Source organism: Eublepharis macularius, chromosome 17 (assembly GCF_028583425.1).
Source record: "Eublepharis macularius isolate TG4126 chromosome 17, MPM_Emac_v1.0, whole genome shotgun sequence".
Lineage (NCBI taxonomy): Eukaryota > Metazoa > Chordata > Lepidosauria > Squamata > Eublepharidae > Eublepharis > Eublepharis macularius.
Window position 1 is genome coordinate 20,883,273 of NC_072806.1, and position 11,939 is coordinate 20,895,211.

General features: G+C 43.4%; 1 protein-coding gene across 3 annotated transcripts in view; it reads right to left on the bottom strand.

The window, feature by feature from the left end:
- MTMR4 (myotubularin related protein 4) overlaps positions 1–6,188 on the bottom strand; it is a 45,444-nt gene extending 39,256 nt beyond the window's left edge. The window contains exons 1-2 of one of the 3 annotated variants that reach the window (XM_055002088.1): positions 6,122–6,188; positions 1,254–1,316 (exon numbers count right to left, since the gene is read on the bottom strand). The gene's annotated coding sequence lies outside the window, so the exon portion shown is untranslated. Of the gene's footprint in view, positions 1–1,253; positions 1,317–5,877; positions 6,085–6,121 lie in introns of those variants that run through there. The other 2 variants (XM_055002089.1, XM_055002090.1) reach the window with 2 other exon arrangements.
- Positions 6,189–11,939: the final 5,751 nt, after the last annotated feature.

Genomic DNA, 11,939 nt, shown 5'->3' on the forward strand with positions numbered 1-11,939 from the left:
CACAACTGCTGACCAGTGAGGAGGAAGCAGTATCAGGGACAAGAACAGAAACTTCCTTCCACCACACCTTCCTCTTTACACTAGTCACTACTTGAGTGAGTTTGGGGGGAAAAAAAGAGGAAAATTCCCTGTCTGCTATGGACACCAAGACTGTACATCTCTTGCATACATAAAAGCCAGTTCTTGGCTTTGGTCTTTTGACCGCAACCCACTGTAACAACCCATTCTCAGCTTCCTCAAGCAGTGAGATAGCCAATGGGCTGAGATGCACAGGACAGAAGAGACGCCTGCTCCCCACAGCCCAGTCCTAAACTCTGCAATCCAGGATGCTATTGACGGATGAGGAGGGACAAACCTGATTCTTCCCATTTTCGGGGTGGGGCATTTTACTGCCCTATCATTCAAGCATTCAGCAAAGGGGCAAAGGTGAACATTCCAGGAGAACTGAGTTTCTGTGCAAGAACAAATCCTGTGTTCTTGTAAGATCAAATTCTGAGCCTCAAAAAAACGATAAGCGATAATTGCCAGAAAAACAGTGATAAGCAATAAATGCCAGAAAAGGAAGGAAGGAGGGAGCCCCCCTGCATGAGTCAACGTCAGAAAAGTAGGCTGATGTTGCTGATATATTATCTTGTACCATCACTTTCTCCGAATACGCAAGATTTCATTCATGATAAACATGTATACATGTAGGGGTGGGGGCTGGTTGATTATTTTGTTTGCATTTGTTTTTTAGTTTCCTCTTTTTATAATACCTGGATCTTTTAATGTGAAATTTTATTTCTAAATGCTTTAAAGCATAGCACACTGTATACACAACAACTTTCCCAAGAATATAAGATTCGCCAATTTAGATTCCTCAGTGTTTTCATAGCAAAGAATTACAATAAGTTAATCGACAGAATCTCTGATACATGAACTCTGGGGTAATACAGAGGAATCAGAAAATTCTAGTCTGCAATTAAAATTAACCATCTCTTTAATATAGCGTAATCCTAGTAAAATTAGCAAGATTACTCTGCAGTGATTTGTGAATTACTGCTTTGGTATATTTACACAAAAGAGTAGTCTATCATCTTTTGAGGTGGCTACTGGGCCCGACTCATGAAGAAGTATCTGGTAAACATTGGTGCCCTAACAGTTGTTTTTCAACACACAAAAGTGAATTTACAGTGCCAACTGGGACAGATCTCACATGTATAGGCTTTTATGCAAGTGCAAGAGTGAAGTAAAACTGAATTAAAAAAAAATACCTTGTGAAATCTCAATCTTCCTCTGCTCGCAGGTGCCTGATCTTATTGGAAACTGACATTTTCCTGAAGGGAAAAAAAGAATGGGAAAAAGACAGTCAGCTGCACAGAAATCACTGGGCGGGGAGCAGAGAGGAGAGAACTGAAAAATAAACAATATCTTTGCACATGCTCAGGAGCAATTTATCATTTCTCAACAGCTCTGCCCAGCGCCAACAAGCTCCAACTGTACTGGGAAAGATAATAAAGGGCAACTTGTACCTAGCTTACTGGTACAGATCATTTGGGCTAGATCTGCTTTGGGTCCCCATTGAGGAGAAAGAGTATAAATGAAATAAATAAGTAAGTAAATGGTAATGTAAATGTAAGTAAATTGATCCTAGTTCCCCATTTATGAATACAAAGGAACAACAAAAGATAGTGAAGTGATGTCAGACCTTGCAGGCCTGAAAAACACTCCTGTTCTTCACTTCAGCCAATGCACAGGACAGAAAAGCTGCCTTGTAAGAGGTATTCAGAAGAAGCCGCTAGCCGCTGCAGCTTAGCATCCAATGGTAAGAAACACCACACTTGCCACTAAAATTACAGCTTCCACACCTTATGGCAAGTAAAGGCGTTCTATTCTCTGCAGCTGGTCACTCTGCATTTGGGGCTCAGTAGAGTCTTCGCAACCAAACTGTGGTTAAGTAAGCACGATCTGATATGATTTCCGAACAGACAAAACTGTGGTTTGTGATCACCTGGCAAACCAAATCCAAAACTATAGCCTGAAACAAGTTTGCAAACCATAGCCTGGCGGGTTCTGGAGTGATGCGCTATCTGAATAGATGCACCAAAGTTATGGTCATTACTGTGCCTCTGGAAACTGCTGCATCACAGAAATGGGAAGGACAGACTTGGAAATCTGAGTGCTGAGAGGACGAAAATGAACGCAGACACGAAGCTATTGTAATTTTGGAAATACAATAAACCAGGGTTGGAGAAAAGCACCATTTGGTGTGATGCATGAAATGACATTCCCTGCCCCTTGCCTCAGCCTGCCTCTTTCTCAACCAACTTAGGACCCAAGGAAGGAATAAACAGTTGGTGTGGCCTTCACTCAGCAAGCACTAACTATTTGCTAGCTTGTGCTGGCACAACTACTTCAGAGTCATGCTCTGATACACAGTCAAACAATAAGATTAGGTATAGTTCTCCACCATTCCACCAGTGAAGATATGTTGCAACCAGGATATTGTTCCTCTACCTTTCAAACCTGCAACTGAATCAAGAGATGAGGCAGCCATGGTTTCACTTGCCTGTCATTCTCCTCACCCTGTGGTGTAGAACAGGATGCCTCATATGCCATACATTGGATACAGGAGAGGGAGAAACAGCAGTGGGGAAAATCAGAAGAAACTGCAGCTCCCACATCTCCCAGATCTGAAAAGGTACAGAAAGAATGCCTGGACTGCAATCTGGCAACCTCTAAATACATGCCTTTGGAAAACAGACTTCAGCTTATGCAAGCTTGCACCACAATGAGCCATGTAGCCTCTGAAGTGCTTGTTGTAACAGGCTAATGTTAACTATTCCTCCGAAAATGTGTCCAGCTAAATGTGGATGTGAATATCCTTGACATTAAATTCTGTTAAATTCTGGCTACTGGCTGCACTCACAGGGGGCAGTCCTCTGTTGAAAACTGATTGTCATAGATGCCACCCTACTGTCAATCTTGCTAAGGAAATTAGTTCTGACAGACAAGTTGTCACATAAGACAACAAGAGGATCTGAAGGCTTGAACCTCAATACCTGAAAATCAAGCCCCACCTTCTGCAAGCAAATACTACCAGGTTCGCTTGCTTACAGCCAGATTGCATAAGATACAACATCTGCAATATTGGGTCAATTCTGTTTTAGGAATACCTAGCGCTTGAACAACATGCAAGTAAACAGGCAATAATTCAGTAAAAGAAAAGCCCCATATACGTGATTTACATATCCCAGTAAGCACCTAATAAAAAAAATAGAAAGGGATGGGGGTAATTAAAATATGTGAATTCTGGTTAGCATGAAAAACTTATTTTGTGACTCAGATTAGTCGGCCATTTGTTATTTGCAGAAAGATTATTTAATAAATGTGTTTCATTTAAGGATTTCCACAAGTTAGAAATAAGTGAAGATTCAAGAGAAAGTTATGGCAGTACTAAAATTTATAGGAGACAGCTACATTTGGGAGGATGGAGAGATGCCAAGAGGATTTTAAATACTTAAAAAAGTATTCAAAAATCAAGAAAGGAAGAACTGTGCACAAGCCTCAATTGGAGCCAAAGCTCAGCAGCACCCAGGACTCTGGCAAGCCATCAGCATCCAGTCGTTGCTTCCATTCATCATGGCGGCCTGCCCAAGGACTACTCCCCACCCATCTGTGGTTAGGCCAGGATTAGGACTGCCCACCAAAATGCCAAATTGCATAACTTTCACTGAAAAAGCAGAGCCTATATCCATGGCCTAGAAAAAAACAGAGGTTGAAGATAGCAAAAAGTAGTGCTGCTAGGAGGAGTCAGGTGGTAGCAACAAATGGCCTGATTCTTAGACTCGGGGAAAATGAATCAAGGATGATTCAGGTCAAGGCTCTGCTGAAGAAGCAGCGACTGAGAGAACAGGTGAACTGGCTGCAGCAATACACTGGATAATGTGATCCACGTTATCTTCCAGCCCCTCCCGTTCTTCGGTTCTAGCATCTCTACAACATTCATTAAAATGCCTTCCCTCCACAAATGAACACACACCTAGGTTTACAGGAAAGGATCCACATGGATTTCTCATTTAAGACATTACATACCAAGTTCTATGTGCACATACATACAGTGGGTCACCCACCCACCCTGGAATCTGCTTTGAATGCTAACGAAACACATAACGAAAATGAAAATGCCTCTGAGAAGAGGAACTGATTTCCCAACACTGTCCCTTATTGACTATACAAAATGATTTCTTTTACATGGTTTGGACTATAAAGACACACAATACTTCCAACTACCTCCAATTTTAAGAATTTAGGCACACAAAATACACATTCTGAAGAGTCCTGGCACCTCTTTTCAATGCTTATAGCTAAGATTACAGTATATTTCATAGCACTGGTGAGAATAAAATTTCTTAACACTGCATTTCTCCTAGGCATACACATCTGGGACTGAGGAAGGGATAGTGATTGCAGTGCTTCTGGGCCCTCTCTTTTTAGAAAGCAAGTATCTAGTCCCCAGCGCATGCACATCACGCTGCAGGGTTTTCATCACCTCCGAGATTAATTTAGGTTCACCTAATACCGACGCTTCAGCACAACTAAAAAAAAAAACACATGACAAAGAGTCCCAGAAGGAGTGAAGGATGCAGATTTCAGGGTAATCCTCACACCAGCTTAGAATCAGAGATACACACTCTGCCAAGACTGAACACTCACAAGTATTTCTTATTCCTTGAAAATACTCACAGCCAGCAAAATGGGAAATGATAAGGTCCATGTTCATATGTGCTTTAAAAGGATATGCACATCTGCATCCCTTACATCATAGGACACCTCTCTATTCTACACCTTCTTTCATCTTTAGTATTTCCATTCTTGTATTGGAGAGGGCAGCCTTCCAATGCAGAGGAATATGCCCTTACAGGGTACATACCAACTGAAAAGCAAAGCATGCATACACCTTCACATATATCAACCTCCTCTCTAAACATATACACGAAAACCTTTCTACTTTCTCATCTCCTGCTCTCAGAGAGTTCACACAGCCTCTAACTCTGAAGCAAACACTGTTACAGTACATCTTTATTTAAAAGGATCAAATATATGTATAACCTTGACTATGACTAAGTGAACACAAAACAGCAAAAGGTGAAGCTGCATTCTGGACCCATTCAGACAGCAGTTGGGATGTCTGAACACACCACTATATAAAACTAACAAACTCTATTTGTAGACAAAAAATTAAGAGTATCAAGGTGAAGGGTTCTAAACATGAGAATTTGCACCTTTGGCTTTTTGCTGGATTTAAATCTTCACAAATTTGCATTTATATACCCTACATCATCGGGATTTGACTCCAGTGGCAACTTAGAGACCAACAAGAATTTCAGGATATTTTCAAGATACAAGCTTTGGAGAGTTAAAGCTCTCACTCAGATATACTGTTTACTGAAATGTCTTTGAAATTGACAGTACTGACTCACCCTACATAATCCGCCTTGATGAGGAAGGCAGACTATAAATAATGTAAATATTTTTTTTAAAAAAAGAGGCAACTATGGTTGACTTCATGACTATAAATGAAATAAAACATAAAAATATGCAGAGTACCTCTTTCCTTCTTAGGACTTTGCCCTCTCGTTAAACATTTAGAGTATGGAAGAAGAGAGGCTGTAATATGAGGCATAGCACCCCTTTACATGTTAAAAGAGCAAGGGCAACAAACACTCTGCACACGCCCAGAGGGCAGGTTTAAGTCGTTAGGGCTGAATCCATACCCATCCCCATGAATTTGTGTTGCTTCTCTTTAAGGGTGACCCTTTGGGGAGCCTTAGAGGCTGGACGAAGCGGGGTCTCCTCAACCTCGTAATGATAGCAGGGCTCATGTCGGGCTGTCACCTGAGCATGTGCAGAGCGCCGCCTCGTCCCCCAATCTCCGGCCTGGTGGGCGTGGCCTCCCAAGGGCCCTCCTCCGCGCTGCGAGGCCTGCCCGGCCGGGGCCTACAATGGAAACGACGCCTGCCACCGAGGCTCCGCCCAGGAAAGCTGCTGCTGCCGCCGCCGCCGCCCCGCCGAGGCGAGAGGGGCGGAGCAGGTAGGGCGCGAGGCGGCGACGGGGTCTCCCGCCCCCCCACACACTCACCTCACCTGCGCTGCTCCCACCTCAGCCGCCGCGTGCCGCTCCCGCCCACCTCGGCCGCCCTCGCCCACCGCCCTCCACCTCACAGCCAATCAGCACTCGCCGACGCCAGGCCCGGCTGCCCAATCGGAGGGCGGGCCTTGCCTCGGCCAAGGGGCGCCGCTCTGGCGTACTCTGCTGGGATTGGGCAAATCCGCCCGTCAATCTCTCAGAGCGAGGTGGGAAGGGAGGAGGGCCACGGCGGCCAATGAGAAATCACAGCGCGTCGTCCCGCTAGGCCAATGAAGGGAGAGGAGAGGAAGGGAACCGCCCCCACGGTATTCTCTCCCCCGCCCCCGCGAAGCTGTCAAAGAAGGGAGGGAAAAAGTAAAGTGGCTGATGATTGGCTGGGGAGGGAGGCGCGTCGGGCGGGGTTGGCAGCGAGACCCTTGTCCCCTCCGAGCCCGCCCTCAGCGCCACCTTTTGTCCCCGCCTCCAGTACGCCTTCGCCTTTGTCCAATGAGAAACCTAGGAGTAAAGAGGCGGGTTGTTAGCGGCTCTTGACCAATCAGAGTGCGAAGATTGCCTCCTGGCCCCTGACCGCCTTTACTATTGGGCGTGGTTATTGGGGAGTATGTGTCTAACATGCCAGATTAACTGTTATTTGTTTTAATGTTATTATTTTTCTTCACTTTAAATAAATAAATATTTTATTATTTATTTTATATTAGGATGACTAACGATTAATTAAATAAACGGAATATGCACGTTTGCAGGTTTTGGTTATGAATGCAATTAATGCAATCACTAATAGTCAACATTTATGCACAGTAAATTATATTGCAATTTAATTATTAATTAAACCTTAGAATAAGAATGTTTTTTGAGTGGGTGAAGGCCTTGGCTGCCAGCCATGGAGACTGTAGGGAACCTCCCTATTCACAAACAGTAAATAACACCCGTGGTTGGAGGCAAAAGTCGAGCTGGATGGATCGCTGCTCTAATCCAGCAGGGCTTTTCTTCTTAAATTCTTATGGATGACAAAAGGGTTATATAACATGAAAAATGTATAACCTAGTTGATCTCTAAGGTGGAATCAGATCTTGCTCTTCGTTATGTAAGACAATCTGTAACATTAATAAATGTCTGGTATTACAACATATCTTCAATGATGTGTTCATTTTTTATTTAAATGTAAATAATTTTGGCAATAATGGATATGCTATAATGTTACTACCTTGTTTGAAGAGTTGAGTGCTTTCAATGTTACAAAGTTTCACTTGATAACTCAATTAGCTGGTAGTTCTATTGTGACTGTAGGCAGGGCTTTTTTTTCTTGGAAAAGATGTGGTGGAACTCTGTGGTGGAAATCAGGACCGCACAATGATGTCACTTTGGGTCAGCTGGGACAAGGGTGGGAGTTTTTTAAAGTTTAAATCGCCCTTGGCGAATATGGTCACATGGCCGGTGGCCCCGCCCCCTGATCTCCAGACAGAGGGGAGTTTAGATTGCCCTCCGCGCAGCGGAGGGCAATCTAAACTCCCTCTGTCTGGAGATCAGGGGGCGTGGCCACTGGCCATGTGACCATTTTCAAGAGGTGCCGGAACTCCATTCCACCGCATTCCCACTGAAAAAAATCCCTGACTGTAGGAAACTGTTTCTATTCAAGATACTTTCAGGTGGGTAGCTGTGTTGGTCTGTAGTAAAAGAGCAAGATTCGAATTCAGTAGCACCTCTGACTCTTGAAGGCTCATCCCCTGGAATAAATCTAGTTTTTCAGCCCTGGCGCCAGCCTGGTGAAACACTCTCCCAGTTGAGATTTGGGCCCTGCAGAATCTATTGCAGTTCCATAGGGCCTATAAAACAGAGATGTTCCACCGGGCTTATGGTTGAGATGATGGCAGTTTATCCTCTTGGCCTTCTCTGCTTGCTTTCCCCACCTTGATCTTTGGGTGGATTTATGCAGCAGTTCCTTATCTGTGGGCGTCTTTAGTGGCTGCCATTCAAGTGGCTATTACTGTTTAATTAGGTATTTTAGATTGTGCCATTGTATATTTGTATTGTTTTATTGCATATTCTGTAGTTTACATTTTATTATTGTTGTACCCTGCCCTGAGCCTGCTTGCTAACTAAACTAAACTAGTTAGTCTTTCAGATGCAACTGGACCGGAAACTTGCTCTGTTTCAATTCAAAGAGCACACTTTCTTTTGTTTTCTACAATTTTAATTTTTTTCTACCTCTCAGATGGCAACATGTAAGATGTGCTACGGCAGCTTAGGGTGCAGTAGTTTGCAGCTCACTCTCTCTCACTTTCTAGTACTTATATTTGCAACTTTGCGGAGACATTTATACTTTCAAATGCCATGTGTATGCCCAATAGTACAAAGTTATATGCTTACTAAGATGTAAATGGCACATTTTGCAATTTTAAAGCATGAAGATAAATTAAGGTTTGAAGCACGTATTGCATATATTTCATTTCCCCACAGTCTTTCCCAAACAAAAAAAGCACACACACACCCCATGGCTTCAAAATTTCCAGAAATTTTATATCTTTGTTCTTATTGCACCTTAAAAACAAACAAACAAACACCTGGATTAACTCACAGGTCACTATTAGCTGTGCTAAAATTTTCTTCGTGGCCGGCAGAATTCATCATGAAATTTTATGTATAAATTTTAAATTTTAACTATTGGTCATTGGATGGACCAGTTCTGTTTTCCTATGACTTCACTATATAGTTATTGTTTCTGATTTGTACTGGTCAGTGACTGAATAAAGAAACTGATTGATTAAAACCCACTCATTATTTTTATTCTAGTTGAAAGGGACTCAGACAGTAGATGCTGAATCCCGTTTGATAGCGATACTGCATTTTGTATTAGTTTTACTATGACGTTTATATTTTGTAAGCCACTTTGGATATTTGTGCCCATGTTGGATTAGCCTGCCCTCAGGCATCCTGCACCCTAGCCCTCGGATGGCCTGCTTCTCCCTGAGAGCCAAGCTACCAGTGACGCCTGACACAGGTTGGACACTTGTCAGCTTCCATCAAATGTAGGCGTCCTGGTCTGGCAACTGTAATGGAGATCCAAGCTGTAAAATCAGAATGCCTACATTTCCCATCAAAACTTGAGGGAAGCTGACAAGTGTCCAACCTGGGTAAGGCGTCACTTGTAGCTTGGCTCTCAGTCTCAGTTCTAGTCGGAGTGGGTTACCAAGTATCCTTATCCTCTTCTTGGTGCTTCCCTTCTCTTTGAGCACCTCCTGAAGGAACACTCCTTGGCTCTCTCCTATTCATGCTCAACTGTTGCACCCCAATAACTGTGATGACTGGCCCGCCGCTTTCCTTCTTCTGTCTCCTGATCCATTTTCCTTTCAGCACAGTGGCTTGGTGCTCTGATCTGTGCACTGCTTTGGGCTCTTGCTTCTTCCTTCCCTCACAGCTCAACCAGTCTGGACCACAGAGGCGCATTCTCCCAAAAGCAGGGTAGAGGCTAAGAGCCAAGCTACAAGTAATGAATGACACTTGCCTGCAAGTAAACAGACTCACATGTATTCCTCCCTGTTCACTTGCCATTCACTTGCTCTTCCTGTCCACTTGCCATTCACTTGCTTTTGATCAAGTGGAGCACAAGTGAATGGCAAGTGAACAGGGAGGAATACACGTGAGTCTGTTCACTTGCCAGGCAAGTGTCATTCATCACTTGTAGCTTGGCTCTCAGTTGCCTCTCAGATGCCTCGCTGGATGGTGCCAAAAAGCTACATAGAATTGTTTTAATAAATGGAAATAAACATAGAGCCATATCTTTGTATCTCAGTGTGCAAGAATGCAATCGTCTTCTGAAATCTGGTTGTTTGTGTATTTGTACGTTTGTTCCCATGGAGGCCAAGCCCTCCTGAGACTTGGATCTGAAACCTCTACTCTATTCACTCCTTCCACTAACAATTCCAGCAGTAACATTACAGCTTGCTTTATCACACTATTTTAGATGTTTCGTTCAGTGTTGTTTTTAATTTAATTTAATTTATTATATTTATATTCCACCCTCCCCGCTTTCGCAGGCTCAGGGCGGATATAGCTGATGTAGTTAGTAAATAAATCTGAATTTAAATGGAAGGTGCCAGACTCCAGAGGGGTAGCCATTTTTATATCTAATTCTGAATGTGGCCCCACAGTGTGGATCAAAAATTCCATGCAAATTCCCTACAAACTGGGAAGAACTCCCCAGGTTTGCAGCAAACTCTGAGAAATAAAAAAAAAAAGAAAATTTTAAAATGCCCTCCAAATCGCAGAAGTTACTGAAAAAATGTGATTGCACAATGCTGTATCATGATTTATCAGCTGCCAATTTTGGGGGGTGGGGGGTTGCCTACTGCCTAGCAACTCCAATAAACACTGTTAGGGGCAGGCATGGGAGATGACTGACAGGCAGTGGTGGGGGCCAGGAAGGGGAAGAAAAGCTGGATAAGCAAGAATGTGGCAGGCAGCAACTATTTAGAGGAACAGAAAGAAGCAATGGCAGCAGCTGCCAAAAATGGGAAATACCAGAGGGAGATGGGTGGAAGTGACAGTCCCACCACCAATATGCAAGTGTGTGGACAGGAGAATGGCAGAAATAAGTGGGAAAGGAAGAAAAGAGGACTGTGGTAGCAATTAGAGGACCATTGTGGGATACATTCCTTGCACCCTTGTGCTACTGTCTCTCAGCCGATTGGAGATTCGGGTGTCAAGCAGAAAGCTGGTCCCCAATTAGCTGGGTGGTAGAGTGGCTTAGAGCACAAATCACTTTCTGGATGGCTTTCTCCTCTGAGCCTCCGCCACTGCTAGCTGGAAGGAAAAAGCATGTCTGCCACACTTTTGACCCAGCCCCCATCACCTGGCTATCTAGGGGGTACTTAAGCAGCCAGCAGTAGAATATAAAATGGTATGTCCCTGCTCCTGCAAGTCCTTAGCCCCAACCCCTCGTATTACTCTGATTCCTCAAGAACACTGATGATTCGGGTGTTACTTTGAAGAATTATAGATATCTGTGGCATAAGCTATCATGGACTGGATTAGGGTTGTTAGCTTTTTTAAATAGCTTGTTCTCCTGTACGTTTAAACTCCATGCCACATAAAAAAGGTCTCCTGTGAATTCCCTCAGGTGATGCGGGTGTTAAAAGCACACCCAAAAGGCTAAGAGAAAAAATTGGCAGCCCAGTCAGGTGCTTTTTAAACTCATCCTCCTCAAGTTTTGAAGGGGTTTGAGTAAATGTGAACACAAAAGGTAAAGCATTGATTTTTTTTAAAAAAAATGTGATCTGGCAAACTTAATTTTATTTTTTCTTCTTTATGAAACTTAAGGTATAAATAGAAAGAAAACATAATTCCAGAGATTGGTACTGGAGAAAATGAAAAGCGAAATCTTGTCTCAGTGTATCAAGAATGCCTCCACCACCCCCATCCTGCCCTGGTTTTGCTTTGAAACGTTTGACACAATCAGTTTGGTTGTGATAATTATACAGCAACAGCCTGCTTGGGAACATTTCTGTCATGAAGAAATGGCTGGAACATTCCTTCTTCTTTGTGACGCCCCCATGGCAGTCTGTCTGGCACACCAGTGTGCCATCAGTTATCAAGTTTATCCCCAATCTTTGGAGGGACCTACACAAAATTTCTGGAATAGTCCCAGTCACTTCGTGTATGAAAAGACAGGCTTTATTAATACTTCTTCCCTTCACCACATTTATGGTAGACTAGCAACAAAGCCCATTCTATTAAACAATACAATGGCTTCTAGCAGGGACTCAAATGGGTAGAAATTGGGCTGGTGTAGAGCACAGGAGCACTCCAGGGC